The sequence below is a fragment of the Peromyscus leucopus genome, chromosome X (assembly GCF_004664715.2).
Source record: "Peromyscus leucopus breed LL Stock chromosome X, UCI_PerLeu_2.1, whole genome shotgun sequence".
NCBI lineage: Eukaryota > Metazoa > Chordata > Mammalia > Rodentia > Cricetidae > Peromyscus > Peromyscus leucopus.
Genome location: NC_051083.1, coordinates 1,004,303 through 1,029,712, shown reverse-complemented (window position 1 = coordinate 1,029,712; position 25,410 = coordinate 1,004,303). Strand labels below are relative to the sequence as shown.

The window sequence follows — 25,410 nt, the reverse complement described above, 5'->3', positions numbered from 1 at the left end:
AAGGCTGGCTTTCTAGTGGTTTAGGATAGGAGAGATTAAACAGAATGGGTTATTTCTGTTTGACTTTCTATCTGTGGATAAATATTTTTTTTATAAAGGACATCTTATCACTGTAAAGTATTTGCTTATTAAGTGGTAAAAAATGGTTGTTTCTCACTGTGCTATGTAAAGGGATGTTAAATATATGTTAAGTGTAAACATTAATTATTCATCAGACATGTAGGAAAGCAATGCATTTAAAAGATAGGGAAGAGAAAAATATGCTAAAAAGAAATGGAAATTTTTTAGTCTTGTCAGTGCTAGGTAGGGTCATGGTAATAATTTGCCTTAGTTTACTCTGCACTAGCTATCAGGAGCATATCTGATATTTCACAGATGGGATCATGACCAATATATTTCCTTAAGTACCCAGTCCCATTACTTGAAAGGATGGGATAATAATTTAAAGGTGTAGGTTACCAAATAAAACCCCATTTCATTCATTTCTTTGTTTTGGTGTCAGTGGTAGGGATCAAGCCCAGGGCCTACCAAATGCTAGGGGCTTGCTCTACCATTGACCTGTATCCCAGACCACCAATCTTGCTTCTTACACAAACATTCCATGGACAGGTGGTTTTATTTGATAGGATGTCTTGAAGGATGCTAATGGCAAGTTTTAAAGAATAACTTCTAAGATTGAACTCTATGGTTGAGTTCATATTTGAGACTATAAGAGTAGTTGAAATTTCCATTGTGGTTTTAAGTTCAGATGTTTGAAGGTTAATGTTTAAACCATTGATTTCATATTTTCACTGTGGTGCTGTGAGTGACACAGGACATGTGAGTTCTACGTAAACGGGTTGAATATGGTTTTACAGATATAAAAATGTACCAGCTAACAGCAGTGCCATGGGGAATGGCTTACATTCATAACTGCAACGGAATTAGGATATCAGAAGTGTCACCGCTTGGCCATTGGGCTTGTTATGTATGTATTGTCCACTGAGAAGCGAAACTGCATCTGAAGAGGAGTGTGCCAGTGGCAGAGCGTGGACAAGCAGGCCCACTGTCTGCTGAGGCTCAGTGGCATGAGCAGGCATGGCATCTCCAGTCTGAGCAGGAATGGCTTTCTACAGTACACCATCAAACAAAGTTGCCCAGTGCTGGGACACTGCAGGAATCAGGCTTCGGATGCTCAGGCACTAAAGCCTGCCCAGCCGTGCTGAAGCAATCACTTCCCTTCTGTAGCTGTTCCCACTGCTTCAGCACAGACACTGGGAGGAAGGCCGGGGAGCTCAGCCCTCAGCCCACCAGCAGTGCCAGGCCCTCATGCTGCCCAGCGCAGGAGTGTCTCTACCTGGCCTCTTGTCATACTCAGGAGGACAGCTTGGAGTAGCTGGGAGGGGACAGCAAGTACTTGAGCACGTAGAGTGGAAGGCAGCTGACCACAGTGATGGCTGACATATTCCACAAGAAGGTCACAGTTGTGATGAAGGCAATATCTAAGAAAGCGCCAAAAGATACTCTGCCTATAGCAAACTACTCATTTAGGAAAGCAAGTGAGGCAACATAGCAGCCCAGACTGAGGAACTCTGCCACAACCATCAGCCAGTGCCATGTCCTGATAGTCAGAGCTACCATGAGCAGCTCAGTCAGGATGAGTGCTGTGAAGGAGATGGCCACGACATGGACGAACTCCGCCTCGAAGAGCACCAGAGCCCCGTACATGAGGATGCCACCTTGGTAAATACTGATCAAAACCCAAATGAGGAAGGTCTTAAAAGAAAGGGATCTCCCCTTGGTGAGGTCCTTGTACAACTCTGGGTAGAGAATTGCCATTTCCAGCTTCACATCTTGGTCCAACACTAAGGAGAAAACTGGGAACATGGTGTAGATAGTGGCATACCCAACCATCAGGAATCCCTGGTACAGCGGGACAGATGCAAAGTAGAAGACTGAAGAAAACCTTTTCAAATAACTTTCTTAAAATTAGAAAGTCACTGGTCTCATTTTTAGTGGAAACTTTTGTAAATCTTAAAAAAAATTAGTCTTAGCTGTAGAGTGCTTAACACTAAACAACATACAGTTATCACATCCTCCCCACCCCCAAGGTTTAGGGATGTTCATAGAAAAGGTGACAGATAACCTCAAGTACACAGTATTTTTCTGGACACAACAGTCTAGTTACATATATGAATTTTCAGTAATTGTGGCAGCATAAACAAAATCTGAGCCAGCTAAAGATAAACTAAGTCCCAGAACAAGCTAAGCAGGGGAGCACAGATTCCTTACCACTGAGAATCTCTTGGTATTTGATAGTTTATATGTGTGTATGCACATGTGTTTTAAGTGCATATATGTGTATATGTTCATGCATATGCACACAGCTGTGTGTGTGTGCATGCCCATACATGTGTTTTTACATAAGTGTGGAGACCAGGTATCTTTCTCTTTCATTTGCCATCTATTATTTAAATTTGTCTGCATTTTATTTTAAGGATTTTTATTTTATTGAAAATAGATGTTTTTCATACAGTATGTTCTGATTATGGTTTCCCCTGCCCCAACTCCCCCTACATCCTTTTCTCTTCCCCTGCCATCTGAATCTACATCCTAATTTTATGATAGAGGGTTTTTCACCAAACCTGGAGCTTGCTGATTCTGGAAAACTATCTAGCTGTCAAGTGTTAGGGATCCTTTTGTCTCTGCCTGCCCAGAAATGGAATTCAGACACACTGGCTTTTTATAGGAGTACTGGGATCTGAACTTAGCTCTTTGTGCTTGCATGGCAACTGACCTAACCATCTTGTCATCCCCTAATTCATGAATTTAATCTTGATGCGGGTGATACCATTCATTGAATTATTTTAATAATAATCTTGCTTCTAAAATTTTGTCAGAGCACAGAGGCCCAGAAATCATTTTTCTTCTGATCCAAGTAAAAACTATTATTTTTATTTTTCAAGTAATTTCTTGTTCCATTCTATTTTTCATGAGTATTATAAATCATAGCATTTATAAGACATCTGCATCTCTTCTGCTATGACAAATGTAAAGCACAATTATAATCAGAATATAATAGCATCAATATGTCTATACAGATGTTAAAGTGAGTTCATCAATGTTCCTTCCATATGTCTGCAATCTACTTTTCTATTTTCCAGCTAACAAATTTGAAATCGAAGTAATTTTTTACCAGTATCTTTTTTCAACACCCCTTTTAAATAAAATGACCTGTGGTATCATGAAACCTGATAGTTATTATGTTAAAATTGTATTTTCTGTGAGTTGATAAGGATATCAAAAGTTTAGAATACAATGTAAGCAAACTTGCTTCATAATTTGTTATATAAAATAATGATGATATCCAATAGTGTAACATTTCCTTGACTATTATTGGTAGTTTATTAAGTGTAGCTTAAAAATTACCTGCAAATATATTAAGGAATAGGTAATAAAGTAACTTTGACACACATGATTATGGGGGCCGTGAAGAGAGAAGTGAGTGACTATTGAAGAAGTATGTTCTTTGTGGCATATAGTATAAAGTCATCCAAGCTTTTGATGATGTATGAATTGTCACATTCACTTGAACATTAAAGGGCTTCCAGTACAAAGATAATCCTTGCTGTTTGATAACTACCATCTGGTATTATAATTTTGTTGAGTTAGCACAGACTGGCCATTTGCTCACATATTTCAATCATAGGACTGTAGTGGGTAGCCACCTCAACCAATTCTGCTAGTGCTAGATGTCCCTGTATGTCAGTATATTCTGATGAGAACTTGGGCTGCACTCTAGTTATGGTATCCATTCCCACCTATACTTAGGCAACTGAATATCACCCCTTAGATTGCATAATCCCGTGATTTATTTGTTCCTCAGAATCAGAGCATCCACTTAGAATGGAAAAGAGCTGGTTGTCCTCTCACCATTACACTTTGTGTGCCTAGACAATGGAACAACTCCAGATTCCCCCATGGGTAACATGCAGAGCAAGTCTAACTTAGTGACAGTGTCTGGGGCCACAGTGTAGGTAGATTCACAGATATTCAAGAGAAAACACAATTCTATGCTAGTATATTGATGTTAATAAATGCATCCTGTTAAATATATTCCTTTCTCCCTTATCCAGTATTCTTAGACATCATTCTCATACATGTTGCCCAGGTTTCTGTTGCTGTACATAGTCAGAAACTTTCCTTTAGAACGTTTTTTTCTTAGAGCTTACACCTGTTGATGCTCTTAGAAAATCTGAGAAGTTGCTTAAGGTTACAGACAGTAAGGTGATGAAAGGGAGATGCACACATGGAAAGATTCATCTATCTCTGGAATTCCATCTGAGGCTTCCTTTTCATGGTAAAAACAACAAAAAGGATGATTGATAAAATGCCCTCTTTGGGTAGAGAGATGGCTCAGCAATTAAGGGCTCATATGGCTTTTACAGAGGATCTGTGTTTGATTCCCAGCATTTATATTGGGGAGCTCACAATCTCCTCTTACTCCAGTTGCAGGTGTATCTGACAGCTACAGCTCCTTGAGCACTTGTACTCACTTGAACAAACACATACACAGAGCATACACATACACATGATTAAAAATAATAAAAAGAACTTAAAATGACAGAAGCAGCCTCATTTTTTAAAATTTAATTTTATTTTACAATACAATTCAGTTCTACATATCAGCCACAGATTCCCTTATCTCCCCCCTCCTGCCCCCTTCCCTTCCTCCCAGCCCATCCCCCATTCCCACCTCCTCCAGGGCAAAGCCTCCCCCAAGGACTGAGATCAACCTGGTAGACTCAGTCCAGGCAGGTCCAGTCCCCTCCTCCCAGGCTGAGCCAAGCGACACTACATAAGCCCCAGGTTTCAAACAGCCAACTCATGCAATGAGCACAGGACCCAGTCCCACTGCCTGGATGCCTCCCAAAAGATCAAGCCAATGGACTGTCTCACCCAATCAGAGGGCCTGATCTAGTTGGGGGCCCCTCAGCCTTTGGTTCATAGTTCATATGTTTCCATTCGTTGGCTATTTGTCCATGTGCTTTATCCAACCTTGGTTCAACAATTCTTGCTCATATAAACCCTCCTCTTTCTCGCTAACTGGACTCCCAGAGCTCCACCCAGGGCCTAGCCGTGGATATCTGCATCCAGTTCCTCAGTCCTTGGATGGGGTTTCTAGCATGACAATTAGGGTGTTTGGCCATCCCATAATCAGAGTAGGTCAGTTCTGGCTGTCTCTCGACCATTTCCAGCAGTCTGTTGTGGGGGGATTTCTGTGGGCCTCTCTAGCACTTTGCTTCTTCCTATTCTCATGTGGTCTTCATTTATCATGGTCTCCTACCTTGTTCTCCCTCTCTGTTCTTGATCCAGCTGGGATCTCCTGTTTCCCCAAGCTCTCTTTCCCTCGACCCTTGCCCTTCATTACCCCCACTCATGTCCAGGCTGTTCATGTAGATCTCATCCATTTATCTGTCATTGGGTGATCCACATGTCTTTCTTGGGGTCATGTTTTCCAGGTAGCCTCCCTGGTTATGTGAGTAGCAGTCCAGTCATCCTTGTTCCACATCTAGTATCCTCCTATGAGTGAGTACATTCCATGTTTGTCTTTCTGAGTCTGGGTTACCTCACTCAGGATGATTTTTTCTAGATCCATCCATTTGCCTGCAAACCTCATGATGTCATTGTTTTTCTCTGCTGAATAATATATCAATCTCCCCCAAGATGCAGCTATGCCACTCTTGGGAATATACCCAAGGAATGCTCAATCATACCACAAGAGAACTTGCTCTTATATGTTCATATCAGCATTGTTTGTAATAGCCAGAACCTGGAAACAACCTAGATGCCCTTCATCTGAAGAATGAATAAAAAAAATGTGGTACATTTACACAATGGAACTGCCTCATCTTTAAGATTACACAGAGTTCATTGTCTATCTTGCACCTTGTAAGCAAGGAACCTTGAAAATTTAGAAACCTACATGTCTCAGCTGTAGTATATGAAATACAAGTAGGATCTACCAAGACTTGAATTTTTCTGCTCTATCTTTACAAAAGCTAAACGCCATCCCTCCCTCTTCCAGTTTTTAAGCTGAACACAATGAAAATTGATGACTTTTTTTTATATATATCAAGAATTGAGATTGAAGCACAAACTACCATCACAATGAACAGCTAAATATGGCAAGTCACAACCACATTAAACTCGATAACCTAATGGGATAGAGAATTAGTAGCCACCCTAAAATGACCACTGATAATTGATAGGGCAGGAATGGCTACTAGCTTGAAAGGCAAAATTTTCCAAACTTTAGTCCTAGGTTATTGTTTTGCTTTCATGGTTTTATCTCCAGCATTTACATGTGTTTCTGAAATACTGTGGAGAAGCCCCCAAGGCAAGGGGCCACCTTCTAAAGAAACCTAGTTTATTAGGGCCTTAACAGTGGTGGGGCATGGCAGTTGTTTGATTCCAGCTCCCATTCTCACTCCTGTCTCAAATGGGGGAAATACATAGTCATGTTTCTGAAACTCATATACTAGAGACCACATGAACTAAAATCATGAGATTTACCCATAGGATTAAATTATAATTCTGATTCCATCAACTACACATTTGTTATTATTCATGAAAAATGATTACTTATAACAAAATAGCTTTGTCATGCTGTAATAGATGCCATTAGCAATTATTGCTAGCATAATGGCAGTAGGTTATGATTGAGAGGACATCTAGTAGTATTTGGGTCACTCAAAAACAAGATGAGGAAAAGAAAATCAAAAATTTTCACACTAAAAATATTACAAATATTACCTAATACTTAATGGTAACATAAAATAAAAACCACAAACAAACAAACGAACTCAAACAAAACTACCCAATCAGTTCTTTTATTTTATCCATTCTGTTATATCCAGTTTTCAACAAAAAACTAAAAGTCACAACAAAAGACAAGAAAATCACACTATGAATAGGCAAAGTATACACAAAAATGAGATTAAAACACATTGGAATTGCCAGATAGGGATTTTGAAACAACCAAAAATAAGTTATTGCAAGTTTTATTTTTTATTAGCAAAGTATAAACACTCAGGGACCATTGCAGAAGAGGATGAGGGAAGATGGTAAGAGTCAGAGGTCATAAGGACCAGAAAAATATCTTTGGGTCATCACAGGACTGCTGCACTGATGTCTGCATAATAGTTGTATATATCACCTGTACAAGTTCAAGTCAGTCACATTTCATCATGGGTAGCATGGCTAACAATCCTTCATTAATTGAGGAGATATTGATAGTTGATGACTTTTGGGAGAGAGTAAGTTTTCTTTAAGGGTGTGGCTCCTGGTATATTGACCATACTCCAGTGATTGCTCCCAAAGTTATGCTTACATGGATAGCACAAATTAGAATCAGTAGGCTATGAACAAACAAACAAAATGGACAAAATTTGGGAGAGATGGAAGTGATGATTAATTTGGGAAAATTAGGGGGAGGGGAGGGGGTTGAATATGATCAAAATACATTGTGTGCATGTACATAATTCTCAAAGAATTAATAAAATATTACATTAAAAATGAAAAGTAGACACCATGCTAGAATAGATGCATAAGGTAATCAGGGTGATAAAATCTTAAACTAAGAATAAAGCAGAAATGTTAAACTTAACATGTTCACTCATTCCTGTATCTCTGGCACTTAAGAAGCTGAAACCAGAGGATGGCTGAGAGTTCAAAGTCAACCTAAGCTAATAAAACCTTATTTTTACCAGGGATGAAGCCTACTTGATCATGGTGGATAATTGTTCTGATGTGTTCTTGGAGTCTGATCTGGAGGAGGTGGGAATGGGGGGTGGGCTTGGGGGAGGGGGAGGGGGTGAGAGGGGGAGAACAGGGGAATCTGTGGCTATTATGTGGAACTGAATGGTGGTGTAAAATAAAAAAATAAAAAAAAACTTATTTTCAAAAAAGTCCATCAAAGAGAGAAGGAGGAGTAGTGGAAAAGGAGGAGGAAAAAGGAAGAAAAAAGGAACAAATGAAGATAAACAGATGCCTGGAAAGTAACTCACTCATAACAGAAATGAAGAATGCCTTCAACAGCCTCACTATAGACTGTCCATGACCAATGAAAGAAGCTCTGACCTTGAGAACATAACAATACAAACTACTGGAATACAATTTAGAGAAATAAAAAAAAATGCAAGTATCCAACAACTATGGGAAGTCTTTCTGGAAAATTATAAAATACATATATTAGGAATTTCATCATACAGAAACAAGATAAGCAACAGACATCAATATAAAGACACAAAATAAAGGGGAAGCTCTAGAATGTGATAAATAATAACAGCATCACTGACCCATTAATTCTAACTTCAGACTTCACAAATGCAAGATGGCAATAATTGAGAAAGTATGGCAAGTGTTATATGGAAATGCCTCTAGTATTTTCTCAAATTTTGTGTAAATATAAAAATGTTCTGAAATCTGTAAGTGTTTTAAGAATCAGATATTATCATCATGGTCAGGAACCTTTGGCTAAACAGATCATGGGTCCTAAGAGACAACCTACTACTATTGTTCTACTGAATGGACATATTAAACTGACTTCTCACGTGTTATCATTACCCTCTTATATTAATGCATCTCTCAATCCATATAAGAGAAGCTTTGATTTGCAGTAAATGGTGATTAACACAGAGATCCCTGGTCAAGGTACAGCCCTAAATGGAACATCTTTATCACATGTCCTCTTACAAATGCTCAGAAATGGTTGCAGAAAGAGGGATAATATGGATGTTAGATCCAGATAGTGGATAATGACAAGAAAATTGCATCTTATGGACATAACGGTACAGATGCACATAGGAATTCATAGCAGTTTTGATAGCATACCCAAGACCTATGCAAGCTCAAATCACATCAAATCCCAACTTGGTGAGGGTAGGTAGGTATGAAGTCCCACCCCTAGTTGGTGAAAAATTGACAATTGAAAGCTGCAGGAGAAGGAGAGTCAGTATTCTTTTAAAAAGATAACCCTTGGTAAGTCAACCACATTCCATTGGATAGTCACAAAACCAAAAACACAAAAGGCAGCACAAATTGTACTTAATGAGTAAGAAAAAAAAAGTAGAAAAAATGGGTGGATGCTGAAGAGGAGTAGATCATGGAGGAGTTGGGGAAGGGGATGAATATGATCCAAACACATTGTATAAAGTTCTCAAAGAACTAATAAAAATTTCAAAAAAGGAAAAAGAATCAAATTAAATACCATTAATTGCAAATTTTTTTTAAAGAGCTTTTATGAATATTACCATATACGTAACTATTAAAGCATGCTCCAGGCTTAGCATTTAAGCTTGCTTCATTATCATTCTTCTCCATGATTCCTCTCCTTCTCACCCTCCTCTTCCTCCTCTTCTCACCAAGGAAACCACTGCCCATTATCTGTCTATCTTCTTGATATTATTACAATTAGTAGTTCCAGGATATTAACAGAGCCAGAAGCATTGACAGAACCAAGAAAAAATCTTTTTTTTTTCTTTTGTCTAATTTACTTGTAAGTTTAGGACATGAAAAAATAGAGAAAATGTCATTGTCTGGCCTAAGGAAAAAAATGTTTCCCTGTATAATTAAATAAATGGGAAAATACCTTTCATGTTCTGATGTGAAAACTGACAATTTCTCTGAAGTTTTATTGTACCAATTACTTTGTAGTACAACTACAGAGAAATATTTATTTAAAATTACATTGTTTTATGTGTTACATTCTTACATTGGCTCATGTACTGTGGGAAAAAAGCAATCAGCAAAACCAAAGCATATTGCTAAGAAAATTCTTTGTAAAATATTTTTATTGAAATATTTTTGTCATATACTGGCTTTTTAAAAAAATTGAAGATGAAGAATACATATTTTCTTTCATTGCTTCTAAAAACCCTAAGGAGATTATTATCTGCCTTTCATAGACCATCTCCTACTGTATATTTTTTGAATATAAAAACATATGTAGATTATATTTGTACTCAATAGTGGTTTGGAGTTAGCAAAGCTGTGTCATTTCTTAAGTAGTTATAGAACTTTCAAATTAATCAGATATTATTCTAAGGATTTAAGCTTTTCAGTTCTTTTGTTTGTTTCCTTTAAGACAATACATTTGAGAATATTAACTCTAAAGGGAAGAATCTGTAATTTGTGCCATCCTTGCCTCTATACTGAGAAAGATAGTTTGTAGCATGGATACAAGACTCAGTCATTTGAGGAATTTATTACTAATTATTTAACAGAATTCATCAATCTGATTAAGTCCTTAATGATAGGAAGATCAGATTCTTCACTGGGTCAATGAGCCTCATATTACAGTTTATACCACATGTACAGTTATTTGACAAAGATAATTATTAATATCTTAAGGTTATAGCAATGGTAAAGAATATCTACTTTATAATGAAAAGATCAAGTACATCATTTGTCAATATGCCCAAGAAGTTCCCCTTAGGTAATACCTATAGCCTTTGTTTTATCAACTGAAAACATTTAATTATGTCCATGGAGAGAAAGAGACAGACAGAGAGAGAGATTAAGAAATTGGCTTGTGTAAGTGCAGGACCTGGCAAGTGCAGGGTGGTGAGCCCTGAAGAGTTGATATTGATTGCAGTTCTTGCCCCTAGGCATCCTGGAGACAGAACTCTCTTTTTTTCTCAGAGGATCTCATTGTTTCATTCATTAAGACCTTTAACTGATTGTATGTGGCCCATTCACACAGCAGATTGCAATCTGCTTACATCAAGTCTACTGATTTAAATGCTAATCACACTTAAAATCAAATTTCATAGCAATGTCTAGATTGATGTTTTGCCCAAGATGTAGTCAGTGTAGTTTAGACAAATGTCATATAAAACTAACTATCATGGAAGGAACAATAATGATATTAACCTCTCTGGACCCATTAGAATTACCTAATGTAATGATGGTTATATAATTAGCATAATGTTTGAAATGTGGTCATCTCATGTTGAACAGTAGTTAATCTTTGATGTCATTATTATTTGCATTTTCATTAAAAACTGTGGATTTATAGATATCCACCTTTATGTTTCAATATTCACATTTGTGTTTCATGTTTAGGGAGGTATTTTAGTGAATATATTAACTTTTGCCTTCCCAAAAATATTATATTATCTGTTATACGGCTTTTTGAAATCTTTGATAAACATGTGAAGAAATCATTGTTTTATGTGTGCTCAGAGCCTGATAAATTTGGGGAATCTGGAAAACATTACCGGCAATACTGTGAAACAATGAATGTGCAATGAAAGTTTGAAGGAGAAATACGTATGTCTATTCTTTAACTAATGCAGCATCCCATGAGCATTGTCAAGAATTGATTATTGAAGCCTATAAATGAAAAGTGCTTATGGAGAAGAGAGCTGGATATTGCGAAATTTCATCATTCCTGAAGCCACATCATTAAAATTTTAAGGTGTAATTCAAATACTGTGGTAAGCAGCAGGATCCTACTTCACCATTACTGGGGTGGGTAACAAATCTTTGTTGAAACAGTCACTGAAAATATATGACAGAAGGAAACTGCCATTTGACTGAGAAACAAAGTATACATCATTTAGCAAGGCATAGTGATTACTCTAACCCTGTGCTCCATAGACTAGAAATAGAATGGTAAGGCAAAGGGCCTGGGAAAAATTTTCATCAACACCTTGGTCCTGTCCCATTCACATACAACATTTTTCTCCTTTTTTTAATTAGCATCATGAGAATTTTATACACCATGTTTTGTTCATATTTATCTCCATGAATCCTCGGAGATCCTCCTTCCCTACCTACCAAACTTTGTGTCTTCCTATTTTTCCTCCACAGTGATCAAGTCCACCTTTTGCTTCCAATACATTCTTGCATGTATGGTCTTTCATTGGTGCATGGCATGCTTACCAGGAGTGACAATCATATAGAAAACTGTCTCTTCCTCTCCCAGAAGTTATTTCTTGTCAATAATTCCTAGTCTATGTGAATCACTTCAAACCCATTTCCCCTCTCCAAGATGGAACTTGAGTTTGCACAGGTCCTGTGCATGTTATAATAACCAGTGTAAATTCATATAGCCAACTGCCCTTATGAATTTGGAGACACTGTTTCCTTGTAAACAACTCCCTTGGGCTCTTAAACTGCTTCTAACACATTTTTCTTTATTAAGAAATTTTCTAGTCACTCCACATACCACCCACAGATATCCCTCCTCCCTTCTCCCACTCCCAGCCCTCTTTCCCAAGTCACCCCTCATCCCCACATCCCCAAAATCAAGATCTCCCATGGGGAGTCAGCAGAGTTCAGCACACTGAGCTTAAGCAGGTCCAAGTCGCTTCCCACTGCACCAAGGCTGTGCAAGGTGTCACACCACAGACACCAGATTCCCAGAAGCCTGCCCATGCACCAGGGACAGATCTCAATCCCCCTGCCTGGGTGCCTCCCAAATAGTTCAAGCCAAACAACCATCTTCCATATCCAGAGAAACTAGCCCATTCCCATGGGGGCTCCACAGCCACCAGTCCACAGTTCGTGGGCTTCCACTAGTGTGGCCAGTTATCTCTGCACATCCTCCCATCATGATCTCGACGTCCCTCACCTGCAGAATCCCTCCTCTCTCATCAATTGGATTTCTGGATCTCAGCCTGGTGCCTGGTCATGGATCTCTGCATCTGCCTCCATCAGTCACTGGACAAAGGCTCTATGATGACAGCTAGATTATTTGCTAGACTGGTCACCAGAGTAGACCACCAACCCCACATCTGACAGAGAGCTGACCTCCAAAATATATAAAGAACTCAAAAAGCTAGACTTCAAAATACTGAGCAATCCAATTATAAAATGGGCTACAAAGCTTAATAGAGAATTCTCAACAGAAGATGCTTAGATGGCTGAAAGGCATTTAAGGAATTGCTCAACATCCTTAGTCATCAGAGAAATGTAAATCAAAACAACTCTGAGATACCATCTTACACCTGTCAGAATGGCTAAGATCAAAACACTGAAGACAGCTTATGTTGGAGAGGATGTGGAGCAAGGGGAACACACCTCCACTGTTGGTTCGAGTATAAACTTGTACAGCCACTCTGGAAATCACTATGGTGGTTTCTCAGAAAATTGGGAATAAGTTTTCCTTATGACCCAGCTATACCATTCTTGGGCATATACCCAAGGAATGCTCAATCTTACCCCAAGGACACATGCTCAACTATGTTCATAGAAGCAATATTCATAATAGCAAGAACCTGAAAACAACCTAGATGCCCGTCAACTGAAGAATGGATAAAGAAAATGTGGCACATATACACAATGGAGTACTACTCAGCAGTAAAAAACAATGATATCATGAAATTTGCAGGCAAATGGATGGAACTAGAAAATATCATCTTGAGTGACGTAGCCCAGACTCAGAAGGATAAACCTAGTATGTTTCTATCACATCTTTTCACAATCATCCCTGAGACTGAAGAGGAGGGACTTTGAAATAGCTGTCCCACTTTGGGCTGAGCATTTACAGTCTCTTTTTCTTTGCATATTGATCAGTTGTTGATCTTTATGGTAATAACCACCTACTTTAAGAAGAAGCTTCTCCTCTGATGAGAGCTAAGAGGTCAGGATAGAAGGGGGAAGATAAGATGGATACTTAACATTAAAAACATTTTCTAAAATTTCACATGGAAACACATTACTATAGAAGCTTCCTGAAATATATTCATGTGCACATAAAAAAGATTTTATATCAAATAATCCTATATTGGGGCAATAAAGTCCCTACTGGATACCACAGGTTAGCAAATAAAAAGCCCAGTGGCAGGGATGGGTTACCTCTTTTAGAACTCTTGGCAAGTGAGGCCCCACAGACCCGTAAATATCACAGGTTATTGCCATTGCCTTAGACCAACCCCTTCCCCCAATTTTGACAGTGAGACACTATTGCTATAATTGACACAACTGAGAACACAGAGAACATGACCAGCACTCACCTGGAAGCTTCATCCAGTAGGGCTAGATTTTATAGTGCTGGAATATGCTAAGATCACTACTAGTGGAGAAAATTAAACATCAGTCCTACCTATCAGTGAGTCTTGTGACCTACAATAACCCACCTGACAAGACATAGTCCAATAATATCAAGAGATATCATGGAAATAATCAACCATTTCTGAATGTATTTAAAGCTCCCCTACAAGTCAAAGTACATGCATGTCAACACTATTGTGGTCAAGAATCTATGGCAAGACAGGTCATAGCTCCTGGGAGAGCACCTAGTACTATTATTCTGGTAATTGAACATGATATTAATCTGATTTCTGATGACTTATCTTTATACCCATAGATTATTGTGTATCTTGACTCTCATTATAAAAGCTTCTTTTTGCAGCAGATGGCAATTTACACAGAGATGCAGAACTGGTCAACATCCAAACAAGTGTTAACATCAAATAATTAAATAATTATGTTTCAAATATGTATTTAAAAGGAAAATGTATCATTAAATTATAATTAGGTATTTATACACAGACATTCTTATAAGCAGAAACCTTAGCTTAGGCTTGTTCTTAACTAGTTTTTTTTTTTTTTTTTTTTTTTTTTTGTCAAGACAAGGTTTCTCTATGTAATTTTATTGCCTGTTCTGGATCTCTCTCTGTAGACCAGGCTGGCCTTAAACTTGCAGAAACCCACCTGGCTCTGCCTCCAGAGTTCTGGGATTAAAGGTCTGCACCACCACCACCCAGCTTTAACTAGTTCTTATAACTTCAATTAACCCATATTTTAAAATCTATATTCTTTTACATGGGTCAGTTACTTTTACTCTGTTATACCCAACCTGCTTTCTTGTCTGGCTGGCGAACTGCCTTCTTCCCAGAGCTCTCTCTTTTGAGAAGGTTCTGCTATACTTACTGCCTAGCTATTGGCCATTTAGCTTATTATCAAACCAATCACAATGATATGTATTTACACAGTGTAATCAAATAATTTGCAACCACCAAGATCTGTATTTATTTATCTAAAGGAGGTACTGAGTCTTGCTGGAAGAAAACTGAAGGATTTTGACCTAGGTCCATCTAACAATTGTAGAGCAAAAACGTAAAATCACTAAGGAAAGATTCATGTTTACCATGGATATGCTCACTAATTTTCTTGGGTGGTCTTCTTTTGAAATATAGTAAAATCTTGAACAAAGCAAACAGAGCATTGCTGTATTTTAAAAGTGACATAATCTGGATGTGGTATTATTATATTCATTACATGGTTTGATATATGACCTCCCTCCCATTCTTTCTGTGATTCTGGGATCAAAAGAATGGTTTTTTTTTTCATTCTTTCAGAGCTTGTGTATAAGGAGTAAACTAACTTTCTCCTTTTGACATTGATCCAACTGGACAAGCTACTAATTATAAAAGATGCATCTATGTGGAATATCTTCCCTACTTTATCATTAAGTCTTAGGATGACTTTTGGTGATTCTGAACTTCATCCTTCTTTAGATTTCAACAACACCTCCAAAATATAGATAAAAATTATAAACACAGCATCTCTTTTACATGGGAGTTGATCTCAAAGGAGGAGAAAGTCAAGAGGCTACATGAGTGCTTAGCTGCAATGAACACATCTTTGAAGACACCCATGGTGAGGCTTTGGGGAAGTGTTTACAAGTTAGATACCTGTAAATCAAGAGATGGTGCAAGAAATTGCCAGGGATGACTAAAAATCAAATGTTAATATTTCAAATTTGGATTTAAAGATGCTCCTTTCTCTATCTCCATTCTAAATTACACTATCTGGGGCTAGTTATCATGTTGCATACCTCTAATCTCAGCATCCAAAAGGCAGAGTGTGAGTTTGAGGCCAGACTCAGCTACGTAGTGACAACATATCTCAAAACAATAACAGTAGGTTAAAAAAAAAAAGAAAAAAAATACATATAAGTCTTGCTTCTCTATTCCAAACTCAGTGACTTCTAGGGCATTTAGAAATATCAGCATTGCTTTGTCCTTGACAATGATTCATATAAATTATGTAATTCTGCTTCTAGTAGAGAAAAAGAAAATGAAACAAAATTTGAGACTGTTACTTTCCCCAATTACTTTATTAGCATATTACACACATAAAATTAGTATCAAGGAAACTAATATCAAGCTAGAGCCCATTGTACTATTTGGTGTTGGCTGTTGGACATTTCCTTTTGCCTATGTGTTGAATTTACCTCAAATTTCTCTGCCCTACATATGTGAGGCATGTGGGCTAGGGAGATGGCTCATGGGTAAAGTGTTTTTAGGGTAAGAATAAAGACAATACATTTAGACTATGATCATCCATGTAAAGATGGGTATGGCAGCAAATACCAATAATTTCTGTGCTGGTCAGGTAGAGATAGGAGGATCCCTGGGCCTGCTAGCCAGCCAGTCAAGCCAAATAGGTAAGCTCTAGGTTTGGTGAAAGCCCAGGTTGTCTCAAAAAGGAAAGAGGTGATTATAGATAAAAGACATCTAATGTCAGTCTCTGACCTCCATAAGCATGCACATATAGATGCATACACATACTTGCAAGTCTGCTGATATATATACACAAATTCACATGTGCATGCACAAGGGAAAATGTACATACATGCACATAAACAAAGAAAATTTAGGAATTTCTTTGATACAGTATAACTGGTTAATAGTTAAAAATATGAAATGAATGAGGTTTATAGTCTCTGTATTATGTTATCTCATCTAAGTCTTAAAGGTTTGTGCTTTCCTACCTATAAACTTTATCCTTGCTTATATGCAGATAGACAGGTCATCCAAAATCATCTAAAAACATAAGCTGTCTTTGGTATTCCAACAATAGCAAAATGCGTATGTGATATTGTAGGCAAAAATCCACAAAGCAGAGTCCTTTCACAGAAGAAGTTGTAGAGAAACAAGTGAGAGAAATAAATAAGCTGGGCAGCAAACTGTAGCAGGTGCAAGTCAGTTGAGGTGCTATAAGGGTGATGAGCTGCAAAAGAGTAAGACCAAATTACTGGACACTTACTGCATTTTTTATGAAAGGTGATGATGTGACATGAGAAAGAGCAACACACAAATATATACACACAAACAAACACACAGATGCACTCATACACTTATATACACAGAGAGAAACACACACATATGCAAATACACTCATGCATACACACACACACACACACACACACACACACATACACACACGCAGATGCACAAACACAGAGATATAAATGTTGGTAAAAAGAAATCATTCCATTTTACCTCCCAGAGGAAGCACACTGATAAAAATATTTCAGTGTTCATATCTTCTATGAATCAAGCCATTGCTTTAAAAGTCCAAGCTATTTACTTTTAATACTTACTGCCTCCACATGGTAGAGACCTTTATTAGTTACATTTCAAATGTGGGAACGATGAGTTAAGAAAGGGCCATTTTCTTTAAACGACATAACTAATGGTGGTTAAAGGCTGGATTTAAGGGATGAACAGATGGTTTGCTTGTTAAGAACACTTATTCTTGCAGAACACTCAGGTTCATCACCCATGAGGTAGCTTACAACTGTTTATAACTTCAATTCCAGGTGATCCAATGTCCTCATGTGACTTTCTTGCACACCAGACCTGCATGCAGTGCACAGATATACATACAGTCAAAACACACACAGAGAAAATAAATTAATTAAAAATAAAAACTGGATTCAAACCCAAAGGACAGATATCAAAGCTGACCCACATCTCTATAATTACAGATCCTACAGAACACAGATGGATGCAAGCAAAGAGGTGTATTGAAAGGAGAGAGGACAGAGGGAGCAAAACACCATGGCTGTTGTGGGGTAGTCTCTCTATCCACTCAATGGAAACTGAGTTTATAGGCTGGAAGGAACCCAGATTCAGCACCTATCCCAGTGACTTATGGAAAGATCATACCAGTTGTTAGATTTAATAGCCATTTCATTTTTGTTCACTACATCTGTGTGCTTTAATTCAAATATTAGGGTCTGGTAGGATAGTTCCTCAGTTAAGAGCTGCACACTCTTGCAGAGTACCTGAACTCACAATTACTTGTAACTGCTGCTCCAGGGGATCCAAAGTCATTTTCTGGACATGTGGGCACCTGTGCACATGTGACATTCATTCAGGAAGACACAGACACATACAGAAATAAAAATAAAATAAATCTTTACTTCAAATAATTGAATCTGAGGCTTCTTCCAAAGGTTTCTCCAGTGGCTGAAAGCAATAGAGCTTGAAGTGACAGCTTTGTCATGGTGACACTTGTTCCTTGAAGTGTTTATACCATTCTGCATATGGTTTGCTTTATAATCTGTTTACCTTGACTGAATGCTTCTTTGTAACAGCCCTATAGTGAAGGACTACTCTTTCATAAACAAGAAAAGACAAGTTTTGAGAATTCACTGCTTTTGGATAATGATCATTTGCAACATAGGAGATTAAGTCACTAACACTCACAACTGTCTGTCATGGCTATGTGCTGCCTCTCTTTCCTGTGCTGGATACTTCAATTTTATGCTTTTGTACAAAGAAGAACTATTCCTCTCAGTCAAAAGAGAAGCCTTTTGCTTTTTAAACTAGATAATGACTATGGACATCTCAATGTGCAATAGCTTTATATAATTCTCTCCCTGGAATCATGGGTGTAATCATATGCTTGCATATTAAAAACAAGCAAAAGACAAAAGTTGTCTTATGCAAAAGTGCCAGAGGTAGAACAGACAGCTCTCTCTGCTCAGATCTGCCTTTAACAGTTACCTCTCCTCTAATCATTTGGGCAACTGGTTTTCTGAGCCAAAATCAGACTTGTATACAAGCATAGCATGGGTACATTGTTCTTGGAAATTATATGAATATCTCTAACTTTGTCATATTTCCCTCATCAAAGTACACAGGTAGTTGGATAAAGTCAGTTATTATGATTATCCAAGAATCCCTCATCTGAGAGCATCACAATTGCATCTTTTAATACAGTTTATCTGCTCATGACTTCTCAGAAATAGGCTATCTGCAATATACAATGATACATATACTCTCAGTTGCTATGAAATAGTTTCTCTGGAGTAGACAAGTTTCTATTCTCATATATATATAAACTCATGGCCAGATGAGATGCAGGAGTTAGTCATAAAACAGGCAAATAACAAGCAGTATATTAATTGAATAATTATAACAATTGACCCATGATCTTAGGATACCAGGACCTTGCAACTCAAAAAGTGATCACAAAATTTTAAGTTTGAGCATTGTGGGAAATGGTTACTAAGAATGTACAGGTACTTGACTAGCTTCCCAGGTGTTTTGGGTGTGTGCTAAGTGTAAAGGGCTCCTTAGAGATCTTCATTGACTTTTCATATTTTGGAATCACCTAGAAGATTTTTAGAAAACCTGACATTTGGGATTCCTCCAGCTCATTACATCAGCATCCCTGAGAGTGAGTGCCATATCTCAGTATTTTCAACCCTTTTCTTCACCAGGAAGATCTGATATTCATGCTAAATACTCAGGACCCATTTCCTTTAAAAAAGTATGAAGGTGGTATTTCACATTTTCTAGCATATATGGTGGCACACGCCTTTAATCCCAGCACTCGGGAGGCAGAGCCAGGTGGATCTCTGTGAGTTCGAGGCCAGCCTGGTCTCCAAAGCGAGTTCCAGGAAAGGCGCAAAGCTACACAGAGAAACCCTGTCTCGAAAAACCAAAAAAAAAAAAAAAAAAAAAAAAGAAAAGAAAAGAAAATAACGTTGCTTGTTATCTTAGAGTTCTATTGCTGTGAAGAGACACCATGGCTACAGCAACTCTTATGAAGAAAACATTTAACCGAGGTGTCTCATTTATGGTTTCAGAAGTTGAATACATGATCAGCATGGTGGGTAGCATGAGGCACTCAAGTAGACATGCTGCTGGCTACATTTTTATCAGAAGGCAACAGGAAATGGACTGTGACACTGAGCAAAGGTTAAGCAAAAGAGATCTCAAAGCCTGCCCCAATACTGACACACTTTCTTCAACAAGACCTTAAATCCCAATAGTACCACTTCCTATGATCTTATGGGGCCAATTACATTCAAACTATCACATCCCACTCCCTGGTCCCCATAAACATGTAAACTATAATGATGCAAGATGCATTTAGTCCAACTTTAGAAGTCCCCATATTCTATCACAGTCTCAACAATGTTTTAAAGTCCAAAGTTTAAAGTCTCTTCTGAGATTCAAGCAATCTCTTCTTTGTAATCCCCTATAAAATAAAAAAAAAAATCAGACCACATACTTCCAACATATAATGGTGGGATATACATTACCATTCCCAACATAGGTAAGGGAGCATAGTGAGGAAATACTGGACCAAAGCAAGATGAAAACCAACTGGACAAACTCCAAACTCTGCATCTCCATGTCTGATGTCAAAACATTCTTCAGATCTCCAACTCTGATCGGCTCTGTTGACTACAATATACTTCTTTCTCTTGGGCTGGTACCACTCCTTGTTAGCAGCTCTTTTAAGCAGGTATCCCATGGCTCTGACATCTCTAGCATCTTGGAGTCTCCAAGACAATCAGGCTTCACCTTCACAGCTTCAAAAAATGGTCTCTCAAGGCCTCCATTCAGGGACACCCCTGAAACATGCCTGGCTCTGAGGCGTTCTTTAGATGCAGAAGCAAATTCCATAAACCTTTTGTTAACTCTAAAACTAGAGCCACAGCCACATGCCTCAAACTACCAAGCTCTGCTGCTTTCTGGGGTTGGAATATTGCCCCCTCATTCAGTTACACCTTCACAAGCTTTATAGTGACACCACTGCGTAGGCTTGGTTGTCCTGAAACTTTCTCTATAGACCAGCTGGCCTAAAACTCAGAGATTTGAATTACCACTAATAAAGAAAAAACAGGGTCTATACTAGATTGTTTTGAGATTTTTCTGTGCCAACAGAATTAATCCAAAACTCTTCACATTAGCCTCAGGTAGACTCTTTGGACAAGGCAAAAACAAGCCACATTCTTTGCCAAAATATCACAAGAATGATTTCTAGGCAACATACTAAAATTCTTTTCCTCTAAAACCTCTTGAGTGAGTGCCCCACAGTTCAAATAACTCTTAATACCACTTCTATGCTCCTACTACTACGGCCCATTAAGCAGTGATTAAAGCATTCAATTGCTTTTCTAATCCACCTTGTTGCTGTGGAATGTTGTTCTCTATGCTGTGAATGTGTGTTGCTCTGATTGGTTGATAAATAAAATGCTGATTGGCCAGTAATCAGGCAGAAAGTATAAGTGGGAAAAGCTGACAAGGAGAATCCTAGGAAGAGGAAGGCTGAGTCAGGAGTCACCAGCCAGATACAGAAGGAAGCAAGATGACAAAACAGAACTGAGAAAAGGTACTAAGCCATGTAGCTAAACATAAATAAGAATAATGGGTTAATTTAAGTGTAACAGCCAGCCAGTGATAAGCCTGAGCTAATGGCTAAGCAGTTATAAATAATATAAGCCTCTGTGTGTTTAATTGAATTCCAGCAACTGCTAACTGTACAGGACACAGGAAAACTTCCAATTACACCACTGCAATGTCTATATTCCTTCAAACAAAAACATGGGCAAGCCTATCACAGCTATACCCCTGTCCCTGGTACCAATTTCTTTCTTTCACTGCCTATGAGTCGATGGGGGAAAATTAGATTCAAACTACCACACTTATGTATCAACAGATCTCTGGCATGTTCATCCTTTGCTAAGATCAACTTCCTAAGAGTTAGAGGTTCAACGGGGATTTTTACTCATCCTCTGACCCAATTAAATATTTCTTCATTGTGCCTTTATGGCCAACATGTGAAATGAGGTATAGTTTTGGAACATCTAGCAAAGAGTATTTCATGCCTAAAGAGTTTGTGCTGGATAGTTTTATGTCAACTTGACAGAAGCTAAAGTTATCTGAGAGGAAGTAAGCTAAATTAAGGAAATGCTTCCATTAGATCAAGCTCTATGAAACCTGTAGGTCATTTTCTTAATTAATTATTAATGGGAAAGGGCCAAGCCCATTGTGGGTATTGCCATCCTTGGTTTAATGATCCTGGGTTCTATAAGAAAGCAGACTGAGCTTGCTATTTGGAGGAAGCCTGTATGTAATCAGCACTCCTCCATGGCTGCTGTGTCAGTTCCCCTCCAAGTTTCTTCCCTGCTTGAGTTCATAACTTGCCGCCTTCTTTGATGAACTACTATGTAAATCAAATAAACAATTTCTTTCCCAACTTGCTATTTGGTCATGGTCATGGTGTCTAATCTCAGTAACAGAAACTCTAACTAAGAAGGAGTTGTTTTGGAACCAGATGTATTCTGTGCTGCTCTTTTTATCATTAAATATTCTCACGGGATATCTGTAGACCTGGAAGTTACCCCAGAATCAAGGAATGAGGACACAATTAGATGTAGAAGAGAGAAGGTAAGTCAGGGCCTGGTAAGTTGCCCCTTCATGCCCTTATTTTTCTCTCCACCTGCCACACTCCCCATACCCATAAATATGCTCCAGATCCCTGGCCCACATACTGAACCAGTTTGCTTTCAAGCTATCTTTGCCTGGAAAGTTACCTTCTCCATTTCCTCTTACTTTATATAAACCTACAGCCATAGCTCTGGATCCATGACTTTGACTCCACTCAGTGACTTTCATAGTCCCATCTTTCTCCTCTGCCATCTCCACATTCACAATCCATGCTCTAGACTAAAGGTCATATTTTGGCTTTGCTCAGGCTGGATACAATCAAACCACTCGTGCACCAGCTTTAACTACCCTGGCTTTGATGACATAGCTAACATATAGACACACCAAATACATCAGATGCACAGTCAATAAAAGAAGTCTATATGCCTAGGTCAAATCACAGAAGCAGTATGAATGGCAAAGACAGTGATCTCCCATCAAAGTCAATAGTCTTATAGAAATCTTCTTGAATGAGAAGTATCTAGATGAACCACAATATAAAGAATTCAAGCAAACAACCAGCCTTGATGCCTGGGAGCTTGCTTGCTTACTTGAGATTGTAAAATTGATGAGAGTAGCCTGTGAAATTTTCCTATTGACCAAGATTCTGTGGAATGCAAATGTAGAATTATAAGTAACTGGGGTTAGCAAATCTAAATTTAATAATATCTCCATACTTTCCTATTGGTTGTAGTCAAATTGGAGGGAATACATAAAATATTTAAAACTACCTATGATTATGCTTTAAAGGGACAGATGGGGAAGTGTGTGTTACTCATAGCAGTAGACTTGGTGTGTATGATACCAAGCATATGGTAAACAATTAAAAATTGTTGCTTTAAGAAAATGGTGAATAAATTTTGTGGTTATTACTTATTTACATTTCCAGCTTGTTTCTGAAACAACTTATGTTCACTAATTTTTGGTTGAATAATGAAATATATATTATATTTTAGGACACCTATTGAAAGAATAGTGAGGAATGCTGACTCAGAATGCAGCATACTTTCTCACTGACAGACTGTCATTTGTTTTTTTTAAATAGATCAATTACTTGGTGTTACAGAAGCCTTGCTTAGTGTTAAGGTGTAAAAACAAGAAGGACTCTTTCCCACGTGTACAACTCCAGAGTAGGTGTATGCTTATTGAAGTCAATAAAAATGGCCCTTCCTAAATGCTAGTTCTGTGAGACAACCAAATCCTCACATTCTAAACATTGTAGGACATTGTGATTACCTTATGACCATTAGATACATAGGTAGTCTGGTGTGAGGTGTGAACTCATAAAAGTCTATTTAATAATCTATTAAGAGGTGCAATAGAAATACAGACTCATTAATTCAGAACAAGGAAAATGCCAGTGTTGATCCTGCTGATCTAGCGGCTGCTGTCCTGTCCTTCTGCCCAAGGGTGATAGGGACCAACCACAAAGCTTGCTTCTCCTCCAACTACCCAAGAGAGTGCCCGACCCCTATTCCTCTGCTCTTAAGTGACACATAAGTAATCAAGACCATGCCCTATGGCTTTATATCCCAATGCTTTTGGCTGAACAGAATGAGTTCCCACAAAGCTTTCCCTTTTTTTGTCTAAATAAAATCCTAACAAAAAGTTATATACAATAATAACAATTATCACATAATGTCAGAAGAAAGAAAGGTACTAATATAAACAAAAATGGAACTACAATCAACAAGAACAACATCAAACAAGAAACACATACTAAATGTCCAGACCATAGGTAATTATTCCAGTAGCTGTACTGTCCTGAAAAATCCAAGTCTTGTACCTGATATGCTCTTAGCTAAGATATGAGAGGATTGTAACTGTAACTATCTAGGATGTTTTGTTTATTAATACAAATTAATGATATTTTTGTCATATTGCACTAGACATTTTTACCTCTGACTAAGATATTTTTGTAGATTGTCACATATTTGAGGTCATTGGCTTTATATTGTATATCTGTTTATACATTGCTTATTTTCATAATATGAAGCTTAATCTTTAAGCTATATAGGTTGGTAAGAATTACAGTTTAATAGTCATCCATGTTTGTCAAATTTATAGTTATGTTTTCTAGATGAACAGAGATATATTTCAGATGAATAGGTAATCTTCAAACACCTCAAAGACCCAGAGAATATTGCATTTAAATGCTTAAATAACTTAGAATTCTGTTGCCATGAGACACGATTGCTCCTGGCAACACCGATCTACTTCCAAGGAGATGATGGGCATTGAAGACACTCCATATGGAGTTGGTCTTCTTGGCAAAGCTGGCCTATTGGGCAAAGAACTGCTCTTGTCTCAACTGCTGACAGTAAGCATGCTGTCCAATCTGGATAAGCAGGACACAAGGAAAAGCGACTGCTAAACCTTGCCAAGCAAGGGTAGGACAGTTTTTCAAATTTCCCTGATTCTGAAAATGGTCTAACAGATATTCTAGGCCATTAGCTAAAATAGGATGCCTGAACATTACAGAGAACTATGAGGTGACTGTCCAGTCAGCTGTTTCTGTCATCTCTTGCATTTTCAGAAGTTGCTTGCTTGCACTTCCTGCTTACTCAGGTATTACAATTTTCTTTCTCAGGTTTTTGAAGGGACTGAAGACAGATGTAATTGGAGTAGACTTTGGCCAAAGCACTGAGCAGGGCACCATCTTTTTGGTAACTATAACCAAGAAGAAGTTTTGAGAACAGAGACTGTAAGAAGTCAAAGGAGGTGGAACTGGTAGAAAAGAGCTTGAGTGGTCCTGTTCCTTCTTCCTAGAGTCTTTTGGGCTTCAGGAGTTGTATACATTAAAAGCATGGGAGAAGTAGATTCTTCAAGTAGATCTGAAATTCAGGAATAATTTCAGTATTTTTCACTTAGATTCAAAATGTGTCCATAAAGGAGAGCC

General features: G+C 38.0%; 1 pseudogene; it reads right to left on the bottom strand.

The window, feature by feature from the left end:
- Nucleotides 1–1,246: 1,246 nt before the first annotated feature.
- On the bottom strand, nt 1,247–20,705 carry LOC114689565 (annotated as a pseudogene).
- Nucleotides 20,706–25,410: the final 4,705 nt, after the last annotated feature.